Source organism: Taudactylus pleione, unplaced genomic scaffold, assembly GCF_031769625.1.
Source record: "Taudactylus pleione unplaced genomic scaffold, aTauple2 ptg000217l, whole genome shotgun sequence".
Lineage (NCBI taxonomy): Eukaryota > Metazoa > Chordata > Amphibia > Anura > Myobatrachidae > Taudactylus > Taudactylus pleione.
The window spans coordinates 1076092-1089520 of NW_028284619.1; the positions used below are offsets into that span (position 1 = coordinate 1076092).

Sequence of the window (13429 nt, forward strand, 5' to 3'; positions counted from 1 at the left end):
ACCCACAGACCTAGTGGAATGAGCCTTCAGAGAAGGAGGGACCGGTAGGCCTTCATGAAGATAAGCTTCAGAAATAGCCATACGGATCCAGGCTGCCAAAGTTTGCTTTGAAGCAGGCCAACCTTTTTACGGAAGCCATAGAGGACAAACAAAGCGTCCGACTTCCTAAACGAAGAAGTGCGGTCAACATAAGTCCTTAAGGCCCGCACAACATCCAAAGAGGCCTCACCCACGGAAAGACCCGGTGAGTTAAAGGCCGGAACAACTATTTCCTCGTTAACATGAAACTGGGAAACAACTTTGGGAAGAAACTCGGGCCGAGTGCGGAGCACTGCCCTGTTCCCATAAAAAACCAAGAAAGGGGGTCTACAAGAAAGAGCCCCTAACTCAGAAACACGTCTGGCCGAAGCAATGGCCAGAAGGAAAACAGTCTTAGCTGTTAGCCATTTAAGATCCACTGAGCCCAGTGGTTCAAACGGCGGTCCTTGGAGAGCCCTCAGGACCACAGCCAAATCCCAAGGCGCCACAGGTGGAACAAAGGGCGGCTGAATGCGGAGAACACCCTGCATAAAGGTGCGCACATCCGGGATTGTAGCAATCCTACGGTGAAACCAGACAGATAGGGCCGAAACCTGTACCTTCAAAGAAGCAAGGCGAAGCCCATGATCTAGTCCCGCTTGCAGGAAGGCGAGAATCCGAGACAGACGAAACTCCCGCGGTGCATAACCTCTCGGTCGACACCACTGGAAGAACGTATGCCACACGCGATGGTATATCCTCGCGGAAGACGGTTTCCGAGCTCGTAACATGGTACGCACTACAGAGCTGGAAAACCCCCGGGACCTCAGCATGGCCGTCTCAACAGCCACGCCGTCAAAGACAGCCGAGTCAGGTCCGGGTGAAGGCAAGGACCCTGAGACAGAAGGTCCGGTCGTAGCGGCAACCGCAGAGGAATGTCCACGGACAGACCCTGAAGGTCTGAGAACCAGTGCCGTCTGGGCCACGCGGGAGCTATCAACAGGAGCGTCCCTCCTTCCTGTTTGAATTTCCGGATTACCCGTGGAAGAAGGGAGACCGGAGGGAACAGGTATGCGAACCGGAACGTCCACCGGACGGACAGAGCATCCACCAGAGACGCCCCTTCGTCTCTTGTGCGAGACCCGTACACCGGCAACTTGTTGTTGTGCCGGGACGCCATGAGGTCGATTTCTGGAAGACCCCACCTGTCCACCAGTAGTTGAAAAACGTCCGGGTGCAGGGACCATTCCCCCGGATGAACGTCCTGGCGACTTAGAAAGTCCGCCTCCCAATTTAGCACTCCCGGGATGAAGACCGCTGATATGGCCGGAAGATTGCGCTCCGCCCAAACCAGGATCCGAGAGACCTCTACGAGAGCCGCCCGACTGCGAGTTCCTCCTTGCCTGTTTATGTAGGCCACGGTGGTAGCGTTGTCCGACTGGACCTGCACCGGGCGACCCTGGAGAAACCGCTGTGCCTGCTGGAGAGCATTGAAGACCGCACGGAGTTCCAAGATATTTATTGGAAGCTCCGCTTCTGTCGGCGTCCACCTGCCCTGGAACAAGTGTGGACCCGAAACTGCTCCCCAGCCCCGAAGACTGGCGTCCGTTGTCAACAGGACCCAATTTGGAACCCAGAACGGACGTCCCTTGTTGAGGTGGGTCGTCTGTAACCACCACGCAAGGGACAGGCGAACCTCCTGGGTGAGCACAATCGTCTGGGACTTCAAAGACTGAGTCAGCCCGTTCCACTTGGACAGGATCAGGTGCTGCAGAGGTCTGGAGTGAAACTGGGCGTATTCCACCATGTCGAACACCGACACCATGGAGCCCAGTAACCTCATCGCCGAGTGTAAGGACACCCGGCGGTTGTGCAGGCAACTGCGCACCCTTGAATGTAAAGCAGAGATCTTGTCCTCCGTCACGAAGATCCTTTGCTGTCCCGAGTCCAATAAGGCTCCAAGATGCAGAATCCTCCGAGACGGGATTAGAGTGGACTTCTGCCAGTTGATTAGCCAGCCGTGCCGTTGCAGCAGTGCAATGGTCAGGTCCAAGTGGCGTAACAGGAGCTCTGGAGATCCTGCCACCAATAACAGGTCGTCCAAATACGGCAACATGCGGACTCCCTGCAGCCGCAGAGAAGCCGCCATGACCGCCATCACCTTGGTGAAAACACGTGGTGCTGTTGCCAGGCCAAAAGGTAACGCCCGAAACTGGAAGTGGTCGCTGCGGATTGCAAACCTGAGGAACTGTTGATGGCGCCAAAGAATAGGGACATGCAGGTAAGCGTCCTGTATGTCCAATGACACCAAGTAGTCCCCAGGTTCCAGCGCCAGAATGATGGACCGTAGGGTCTCCATCCGAAACTTCGGGACCCGCAAAGACTTGTTGAGTGCTTTGAGGTTGAGAATCGGACGATATGACCCATTGGGTTTCTGTACCAAAAATAGATTTGAATAGAAACCCTGGCCCCTCTGGGAGAATGGAACCGCCACTATAACTCCAGCCTGGAGCATAGTGTGCAATACCTTCCGCAGCTCCGTAGCCTTGTTCCGGTCTGATGGGAGACCCGTGGTGAAGAAGCGAGCCGGGGGTCTGTGCCGGAAGGAGAGGGCGTATCCGTGGGAAACCACCTCCAGAACCCAAGTGTCTGTCGTAGTGGTCGACCAACACTTGGCGAACTGTAGCAGGCGGCCTCCCACCCTGGGATCCCCCAAAGGGAGGCCCGGACCGTCAGGCCGCAGGCTTGTCATCTGGCTTGGGGGCCGGACGTCTGGTACTCCATGCCTGCTTCCGGGGCTTGACCGATTTCTTAGGGCCAGCCTGTCGAGGAAACGACTGTGGTTTGGGCCTGCCCTGGGCCCTAGATGACCGAAAGGACGATGGTCCCGAACCAGAAGGAGCAGCGGCCGACGGGAGACAAGCAGATTTGGCTGCCGCCAGCGTGGCCACAATCTTATCCAGATCCGGACCGAAGAGAACTTCTCCGGTAAACGGCAACGCTTCCAGACCTTTCTTGGAATCTGCGTCCGCCTTCCAGGATCGCAGCCACAAGGTGCGACGAGCAGCTACCGCTGCTGAAGAAATTCTAGACACCAGAGTACTAATGTCTAGAGCCGCCTCGTTGATGTAGGTGGCCGAATCACGGAGATTGCCAATCAACTCCGCCTGATCGGCCGGACAGTCGGATTCAAAAGAAGCCTCTAATGAATCCGCCCAGCGCTCCATCGCTCTGGCAACCCAGCAAATGGCCATAGCCGGCCGTGCTGCCCCCCCTGCAAGGGAATAAGCGGACTTCAGGCAGATTTCTACCTTGCGGTCCGTAGCATCCTTAAGGGAGGACATGGATGGCATCGGCAATGTGGCACTACGGACAAGACGGGTCACGTGAGAATCCACCTGTGGAGGGGATTCCCACTTAGCAAAATAATTATCCGCGAACGGATAAGCCACCGCCAGGCGTCTCTGCGGCTGGTATCTTTTGCCAGGTTGTTTCCACGCCTCCTCTAAATGGTCCACCAACTGACCCGAAAGAGGAAAGACTGTGGCATCGCCCTTCACATCTTTGAAAAAGGCATACTTAGATTTAGCCGCTGGGGGAACTTCGTCCTCAATCACCAAGGCTGTGCGGACCGCCCGAATAAGTATGGAATATATACTTTGGACTTAGCATCAGCGTCCTTAGTATGGAGAGGTTCCTGATCGTAAGGATCAAGAATCTCCCCATCATCAGACGTCCCTTCGTCATCCTCATAAGGAGCGGACAGAGACGCCACCGGCCTTTTATGAGGCCGCATCACAGACTCCCCTTGCAACACATCCGACAAGTGCTGTACAGAACTCGTCAGGGAGTTAACCCACGCTGGCTCCTGAGAACCCGGGAGCGGGGAAATAGGGAGACTGTGGGGTACCACCAATTGTCGTGGGAACCCCTGCATGGGTGACGACACCACAGACTGCTGGGACAAACCCATCGGAGTAAACGCGGGCTGCGGAGCTAACTGGCCCACTAAAGCTGTTAACGCCTGAGCGAAACAAGCCCAGGGCGGCTCCTGTACCGGTGCTGTAACCGTAATAGGCCGCGCCATGGACAAACACTGCCGGCAAAGGCCCTCCGCGCTACCCTCCCCCTCCGCTAACGGTACTTTGCACGTGGTACACTGTAGCCGGAGGGGAAAATCACTTTCAGACATGATGGCACCACGTATGTGACCTCTCTCACCAATTAAGTATTAAATAGGCGAGAGACCACCCTGCAGCACCGCACCGCAAGGGCTTTAGCAGAAGAACAGGGACAGTAATAAAGCTGACAGTTTAGAGAAGAAAAGTTACAGGCAGCAGCGCTAGCACAGTCACATACAATGCAGAGAAATAACAATTCCTGCACTAACAGCGCTGATCACTCAACTACACAGACACAGGGCCTGGTAGGACACAGCGCTGCATACACAGACCTGACCACAGCGGAGGAGAGGTATGCGGGGGGACCCAGACCACGATGCTTCCGTCCAGCGCTTCCAGCAGCGTTCACCATGCGTTCTGGAGAAGATGGCCGCCGAGGAGCAGAGAGGAGGCTGGCCTGGGGGAGGAGCGCTGCCACAGGACCAGTCGGCAGCATGCAGAGAGGGCTGTGTGCAGCGGGGGAGGCGCCGGCTGTGAGACAGGGAAGGCGCGCTCCCCTGGCATGCATTTAACCCCTGGGACACCGCAGCGCTACCGCTCTGCTGCGGTCCGCTGTCCCAGGGGGTAGTGGAAGCGCAGGTTGGTCGCCTGGCTCCACGCTGCAGCCAGTCCCCAGGGAGCCCCCTGCCTGAGGACTTAGGACCATGTGATCAGCGGGGACCCACCGCGGGACCCCGCTGCTTACCTCTGTCCCCCTTGAATCCGGCCATGGTCCGGAGCATCTGGGGTCACCGCTAGCTGTGACCCCAGACGCCCACCAGCATCCCCGGATCAGTACCGGCATTCTGGTACCGGCGGGGTGTAGGGAAGACAGCATGGACGTCAGGACTGACTGTCCATGCTGTTCATCCAGATGTGCAGCCACAGCTGCATGAAGAATAAGCTTCAGGGGCTCTTCTAGCCCCCACTCCAACAGGTGCACCCGACTCCGGCCGGGTACCAAACTAAACTGAGGTGCCTTGGCCCGGGGGCGGGGTATAGGAGGGGGACCTAGTGCATCCTGGGAGGCTGAAAGCTTAACTCTTTGGTGCCCTGCGACTGACGTCACACCTATACCCCAAGGTATCCTGTGGATACCCTATGGACCCTGAAGTAGAAATTAAATTAATTAATAACTGGGCATGGCAGAAAGTAGAGTCAAGATACCAAATATATTATTAAGACATTTCTCTATATATTATTTAGCATTTGTACCAATATTACAATCACAAATATTTTAAAAATACTTCTCTAAAAGAAGTCTATACAGACTCGTCTAAGTAATATGTAGAAAAAACAACAGCAGCTGCTATAATCCTATTATATACTGTATATAAAAACGATACCTATTGGGAATCACATAAACTTTTAAAATATATGAAAAACGTCCAAAGACACAGTGATCTCGCCGGACCATAATAATATTAATCCATCATCTCTGACCTCCAGGTCTTTGCACAGAGTAAATGTATATTTGTGTGAAGCGAGGTGAAGCTTCTGGTATAACTACCTCTAGGACTTACAGCAATGTAGCGCTAGTTGGTCTTTACGGGATTAATCGAATGGGCTGCTGAAGTGGTTGCTCCCAATTTAGAACCGGTGACACACTGACCTGCAGCCCCAACGGGTCCGGAGGCTATAATAAAGTCAACTTGTGACCACCTTCACCTGTCCATGTGTTAATCCAAGTCCAGCATCACCAAGCCGAGTATGATAATTGTATTGTGGCTGGTTTTCAAGTAATCAGAAATTTGGTTGTGTAAAGCAAAGTCCGGTGGAAAAGGAAACAAAGTAGCAGCTTGTAGCAATGTGTAGCAGTAAGTGATGACCCGTTTCACTTCCAGTCCAGGAAGCTTTATCAAAGAGTAATTTTGTATATACAGATTTTCTACATATTACTTAGACAAGTCTGTATAGACTTCTTTTAGAGAAGTATTTTTAAAATATTTGTGATTGTAATATTGGTACAAATGCTAAACAATATATAAAGAGAGATTTCTTAATCATATATTTGGTGTCTTGACTCTATTTTCTGCCATGCCCAGTTATTAATTAATTTAATATTTGAATTGGTCATTTATAAGCGCAACACCAACATCTTTCTTTTCATTCCAACCAGTCAGATTGGACAGATATCGGACAGAACATTGTATAGTGGATGCCCAGCTTTAGGCTCCTAGGACTATCTTTGCACTGAGGATAGTCTGTCATCTTTCTGCTCTTGGGCTCAGTCCTTCCTTATCATCTGAATTATCTTTAATTTGGCTGGGACATCCCACCACCTTCAAACACACACTAAAACGGAGCTGCTAATGTTTTTCCCACCCTATATTCCGCATGTTACAAGAATTCTCCATCACTGTTACACCACAGCTATCACACCTGCCTCCATGCCTGCTTGCTGGGGATAAACATTTACTGTAACCTCTCCGTCCAACCTTCCGTCAAATCATTAGCTAAATACTGACGCTTTCACTTACTCTATTTACTATACTAACACTTGCTGCCATCAGACTTTAGTTCATGTACTTAGTATATCTTGGCTTGTCTACTGTGAGTACTTCAGTCCATTATGGACATGGCTACCATGCTTGGTCACCTCACTAATTGCACAATCCCAGCTTTCCCACTCTGGCAGTTCTAGCACTGGCAGACAGGACCTCTAAGAATAACATTCAAAGTATTAGACTCATCCTAGTAAGTCATCCACAAGTGTAACCAAGGCCATTTTTGTATCCTCACCTAAAAGTATTCTGTTAACACTGTTCATCCTAGGACCCGCTGCTCAACCCGTCTCTTGTTACCTCCTAACACATTTGTACAAGACTTTTCTAGATCTATCTACTAGACCTTGCTCTCCTGCTTGCATTACACAATTATGCTGCTTCTTTACCTTAAAGGGGGTACTAAAAACATATTACCCTGACCCCTTTTAGGGCCAGATTTACTACAGATTGCAATACTGCGTATGCGCGCAGTTCAACTGCGTTAGCCAACCAAACAACTGCAATCACAATGCAAACTCAACACTACATAAGGCTGCCCACTCTACAATATGCACATCCGTAACACTTAGCAGAATAGCAAAACCATTGGTACAATCGAGAACCATCAGACCCATACGCACACTTGCACAAGCCCTGACCTTACTCAGGAATTGCTAACAGCCACAGCCATGCACAGTATGAGACCTCAGGCTGCGTAGGTTGTCTCAGTGGATAATTTATGCACGACCCTGCAACGGCATTGAAATGCTCTGGCAGGACCACCACCCCAATCACCACCCACAAACGGCACTTCCTGTCAATCATTCTGCGATGGATCTGCATAGTCTCTGCGATCGCAGTCCCAATCGCTGTGGCCGGCTCATGCATGCGCAGAACGCAAAAATCGGCCAATTGCATGCGTATAAACTGAATCAGGTCCTTAGTCCCCTATTCTCCTTATAAACCATTCCCTTTTCATAGTTCCAATCTGCCATCCTGCCTGCACATAGGGCCTGATTCACTACGGATTGCAATATAGCGTATACTCGCAGCTTAACTAGAAATATATTCTAATACATAGCAATCACAATGCCGCCGCATCACTACTTAAGGACACCCACTTCACCTACACACACATCCGTAATGTTTAGTAAGACTGCGAAAACATTGGTACAATCGAGTAAAATCGGACCCATACACACAGTTAAGGCAGGTCAGGCCTCACTCAGAATTGCTTACTTCAGTGCATGCTATGAGGCCCCAGGCTGCGTAGGGTATAGTAGTGGATAATTTATGCACGCCCATGCAACAACTTTGGAACACACTAGCACTCCTGCGTTTCCCTGACTACCCTCTGTCACCACTCACAACTAGTGTTTCTTGTCAATCATTCTGCGATGGGTCTGCGTAGTCACTGCGATCGCTATCCCGATCGCAATGACTGGTTCGTGAATGCGCACTGCCAATACAGTACAAGGATATAGTTTATATACATTGCTGCAACAGCAGTCATAACACACAACAATAAGCAGCAGGGCGTTAGCTACCAAGTGTTAGGTGCCCTTGGGGGGAGTTTGGAGTAGATAATCGTATGAGTGAGGGAAGGAGAAGCACATGAGTGAAGAGGACCCTGCTCGTTAGAGCTGACACTCTAAAGGGGAGGGCAGACAGACAGGGGTGACACAGATGTGGTAGACAGAAAGAAGCAGGAAGCAGCAGGTTAGGATGAGAGCTGGAAGGCTTTGATAAAGTAGTGAGTTTTGAGAGCCCATTTGAACATTTGTAGAGAGGTGTAGCGTCTGATAGGGAGAGGGAGAGAGTTCCAGAGGTAGGGAGCAGCACGGGCAAGATCCACGTGCATTTGTTGAGCGAAGTGGGCAGGCAGGAGTGTGAAGTGAGATGAGATCAGAGACGTAAATGGGAGAGGATTGGGTGAGGGCTTTGTAAGTGAGTGTAATAGGGGAGCCAGTGTAGGGCTTGTAGGAGAGAGGAGGCAGATGTTGAACGTTTGGAGAGGAAGATGAGTCGAGCAGCAGCACTGCGGACAGATTGGAATGGAGAGAGGAGGGAGTCAGAGAGGCCAGATAAGAGGAGGTTACAATAGTCCATTCTGGAGATGACCAGTGAGTGTATGAGGGCCTTAGTTGCCTCCAGGGTAAGAAAGGGTCAGATCCCGGAAATATTTTTGAGATGGAAGCAGCAGGCCTGTGAGAGGTACTGAAAGTGTGGTTTGAAGGAGCTCACACTTGGGTGCGAGAGAAGATAGTTGGACTGGTAATAGATAATGAAATTGTGGGAAGTGAGGTTATGCTGGAGGGTGGGAAGATAATCAGCTCAGTCTTAGCCATGTTAAGTTTAAGAAAGCACTGGTACATCCAGGAAGAGATAGCAGAGAGGCAGTTGGAGATACAGGTGAGGAGAAAGATGGAGAGGTCTGAGTATCATTAGCATAGAGATGATATTGGAGGCCAAAAGAGCTGATGAGATCACCTGAAGAAGATGTATAGAGGGAATATAGGAGAGATCCAAGAACAGAACCTTGGGAACAACTGCAGTTAGTGGGAATGGGTAGGAAGTGGAGACATGAGAGGAGACAGAGAAGGAGTGGTCAGAGAGGTAGGAGGACAGCCAGGAGAGGGCAGTATCATGTAGACCAAGTGAGTGAAGGATATCCACAAGGAGAGGGTGGTCCACAGTGTAAAAAGCAGCACAGAGGTCAGGGAGAATGAGCCAAGAGTAGTGGCCCTTGGATTTGGCAGTAAGGAGGTCATTGCTGAGTTTTGTAAGGGCAGTTTCAGTGGAGTGGAGAGAACAGAAGCCAGACTGAAGTGGGTCAAGCAGGGAGTGGGAGGAATGAAGGGTAGTAAGGCATTTGTAGACGATATTTGAGGCAAAAGGTAGGTGAGAGATGGGTCGGTAGTTAGAGAGTGTTTTTTAAGAATGGGGGAGACAAGGGCATGCTTGAATGCAGGAGGGACAGTGCTTGATGAGAGGGAGAGATTAAGGAGGTGGACAAGATGGGAGCAAGCAGAAGTAGAAAGGTAGCGGAGGAGGTGGGAGGGAATAGGGTCAAGGGGGTAGTGGAAGGTGGGGGGAGGACCAGATGAGGGCCATGACTTCCTCTCCTGAAGCAGGGGAGAAAGATGTCAGAGTAGGTGAGATGGATGGGGAGAAATGATCAGGGAAGGGAGGGGGTGTAGTACTGGGCGTTTGGTGGGATATGATGTCTTGATGGATGGTTTCAATTTTAGATGCAAAATAAGTGGCAAAGTCAAGGGCAGAGAGTGTGGATGGGGGATGAGGAGGGGGTGGACAGAGGAGGGAGCTAAAAGTGGCAAAGAGATGCCAGGGTTAGAGGACTGGGAGGAGATGAGGTTCTTGAAATATGACTGTTTAGAGGTAAAGGGCAATACTGTAGGATGAGAGCGTACATTTAAAATGGAGAAAGTCAGCCTTAGAGCGCAATTTCCTCCACTGTCGCACAGAGGTACTTGAACACTATTGTATGTATCTGGTGCATTTGGAATGCCAGGGTTAAGGTGTGGATCTGTGAGGGTGTGTAGTGATCGCCAGAGCAACAGAGTCCAGTGCAGAAGTAAGGGAGGTATTGTATAGGGAAGCAGCTTGTTCAGGACAGGAGAGATAGAGAATAGGGGAGAGAAGAGAGTCGAGTAGGGAGGATAAGGAAACTGTGTCAATAGCGTCAATGTTACGCTTAGTAATGGTATCCTTTGGTGGCATAGGCAGAGGAGAGCAGTGAGTGAAAACCAGATCAAGAGCGTGGCCACTCACATGGGAGGGTGAGGAGGTCCATTGGGAGAGACCAAATGAAGCTGTAAAGTTAAGGAGTTTAGAGGCAGAGGATTTTCTAGGGACATCGATTGGGATATTGAAGTCACCTAAGATTATAGAGTGAAGATCTGAGAAGAGAATGTGAGGGAGCCAGGATGCAAAGTTGTCTAGGAACTTGGAAGGAGGGTCAGGGAGACGGTAAATGACAGCTACTCGCATGTGTACTGGTTGGAAGAGGTGTATGGCATGAACCTCAAATATAGAAAATTTAAGGGACAGTTCTGAGGCATCTCAGTGCTGTTATATTGGCATTGCTGAAGGCATGTCCATCCATATATACTGTAGCTCTGTGTCTAAAGAGTGTATACTATACTATGTCATATACTCATGCTGTGCTAGAAGAAGTCATGAATAATGAAATATATTTTAAGGTAAGGGGTGTCACCTCTGCAGTCCCTTTTTTGTTGGAATGGCTCATGTCAGGTCTAGAATCAGTGTTCTGTATGTTGTACAGTGTTCAAGATGACTCCTGTTAAAGTGAGATATCAATATAAATGGAAAATAAGAAGCCAATGGGGGTGATTCAATTCACCGCAATGCTGAAAAGCATCTGGAAGAAGTTACCGGAGCTATTCAATATATTCACAAAACTAAGGGGTATATTTACTAAAGTGTGAGTTTTTAGAAGTGGAGATGTTACCCATAGCCTCCAATCAGATTCTACTTAACATTTATCTAGCACCTTCTAGAAGATAATAGCTAGAATCTGATTGGTTGCTATGGGCAACATCTCCACTTCTAAAAACCAGCATTGTAGTAAATATACCCGAGTTTTAAAATACCTAATTCATTTTATTCTCTGCACAGCTGTAATTTATATGCTTCAGCCACAAAAACCATCTGACTTATTGCAACATTGCAAGAACGTAAGTTGTTAGGATCAATTTAAGGACTGGTAGTACAGTGAGAGTAGTGACATGACATGAGGTCCGGGCCCATCTCCACACACATTGGCCTTTGGCTGATTCCTTGTACTGTACGTGATTTATATTACAAATAGTCTGTTTAGCCAAATTATGAAAACATTATATCTATTTAACAACACCATCCTCTAGATAATCTGGACATTCTCAAATGGAGATGTGTTGGCTTCAGTATCAAAAGTTTATTGAAATGAGAACACTGAACGCTGGGATTTTATTATGCAGTTCCTGAAGACGAGATCCAGAAACTCAGACTTCAGTTCACCAGATGCTGGATAATTGCAAGCCCAACCCATTAACAGTTGCAAATTACTAACCAATTTTCTGTATAGAAACATTACAATTTAGTAAAACTGTCTCTGAAAATGCTGATCTGCCTATAAGAGTCTGATTTATGGCATTATGATAAGAAATAAGTGTTCTATGTGAGGCAAGTCCAATAGAAAAAGATGACATTATTGTTTTATGAGCAAAATGAGAATGTAGCATTTAAATGTAATATTAGATGTTTAAGTATCCAAGTTACAGGTTACTGAATAAAAATAGCACTCTTTAGACAATTGCTTAGGGAGAAAACAAGTTTAAAAATCTCTTTGAATTGCTTTTTTGGACTATACAACTCTTGTTTCTATAGCAGGAATGCACGAACATAACTGACTATTACAATAGGCGCCAATACTTGAGTATAATGAGCTTAAAGGTGCCCATACACCTACACGATTTCGGGCCGACTGCCAAATTTTCAATGAGTCATAAGATGGATCTTGTGAAAATCGTGTATTATTTTAGTAAGATAAGATCCGATGCGCGCTCCCGCAGCTCCTATAATAGGATCGTATTATCAGATGTGCATCGTATCGTGTGCAGATCGTGCTGTTTATTTTGTTCATGCGATCCATCGTGCAGCAATTCAAGTCATTTCAATGACTGTATTTTTATGAGCCTGTGAGACACAGGATCGATCTTACGACAGATCCTGTGCTAAGAAAAACAACAGACATGCTGCCGGGACTGCCATGGAACGCCAGGGAGCTCCAGGGAATCGTAGGGAAATCGTATATGAATCGGATCTTATGCTGGTTGGGTACGTGTATGGGCCGCATTACAATACATGCTTTGCATGGCTATGCTGTCGAGAAACTGCAGCAAACCTGCTGATTTACTTAGTACAAAACTGCAGAGAAATCACTCTTTAGAATACAATTGAAAGTTAACGTAGATAGTTTTCCCATTATAAGAATAAAAACCCCAGATTTACTAAGTGGCAGAGCTGGATTAAGGGGGGGCAAAAAGGGAAAGTAACCCCGGGCCCCCCTCTCACAAGGGGCCCCCCTGGACCTGTAGAAAACGTTGTGGTCAGGTCCAGCACTGCTGCTGCTGTGTGTTGAGCAGTACTCTATGCACTGTATGCAGTGCACTGCGGGGGCTGACCTGCAGTAAGGAAGCCTCTTTCTCATCTGAGCAGTCCTGTTGAGACTCCGCCCCTTTGCCTCTGTTAAGCCCCACCCCTTTACCCCCACTCTACCCTGTGATTAGCCTTGCCCTTCCCTAGTCTCCACCCACCACCCAGTCCTCTTCTCTCCCCCGAGTCCCCTGTCTGTGTAAGGGCAGCCTGTGGAACCAGCCAATGACGCCGCTACTTGTAAAGCGGCCAGATTGGCTAGCGGCCCGTGAGAAATAACAGATGATTTTGGTCATCTGTCATGTTGCGAGAGGTTAGGGTTAGGCTTGGGGAAGGGGGGGGTTAGGATTAGGCACCCCCGGGGGAGGTTAGGTTTAGGCGGCGGGGAAGGGGGGGTTAGGTTTAGGCACTTAGAGGGGGGTTTAGGGTTAGGCACTTGGGGGGGAGGTTAGGGTTAGGCACCCCTAAGGGAAGGTTAGGGTTAGGGGAGGGAATTAGGTTAGCGATACTTACCTTAGGCACGATCTGGATTTTCACCCTTGCTGGGCTGCCGGTGTCGGGATTTGAACCACCGGACATGTGTCCAGC

The 13429-nt window shown here is 49.2% G+C and overlaps 1 protein-coding gene across 3 annotated transcripts in view; it reads right to left on the reverse strand.

The window, feature by feature from the left end:
• Nucleotides 1-13429, reverse strand: part of CACNA2D3 (calcium voltage-gated channel auxiliary subunit alpha2delta 3) — a 1120348-nt gene that overhangs the window by 251697 nt on the left and 855222 nt on the right. The gene's annotated exons all lie outside the window — the stretch shown is intronic.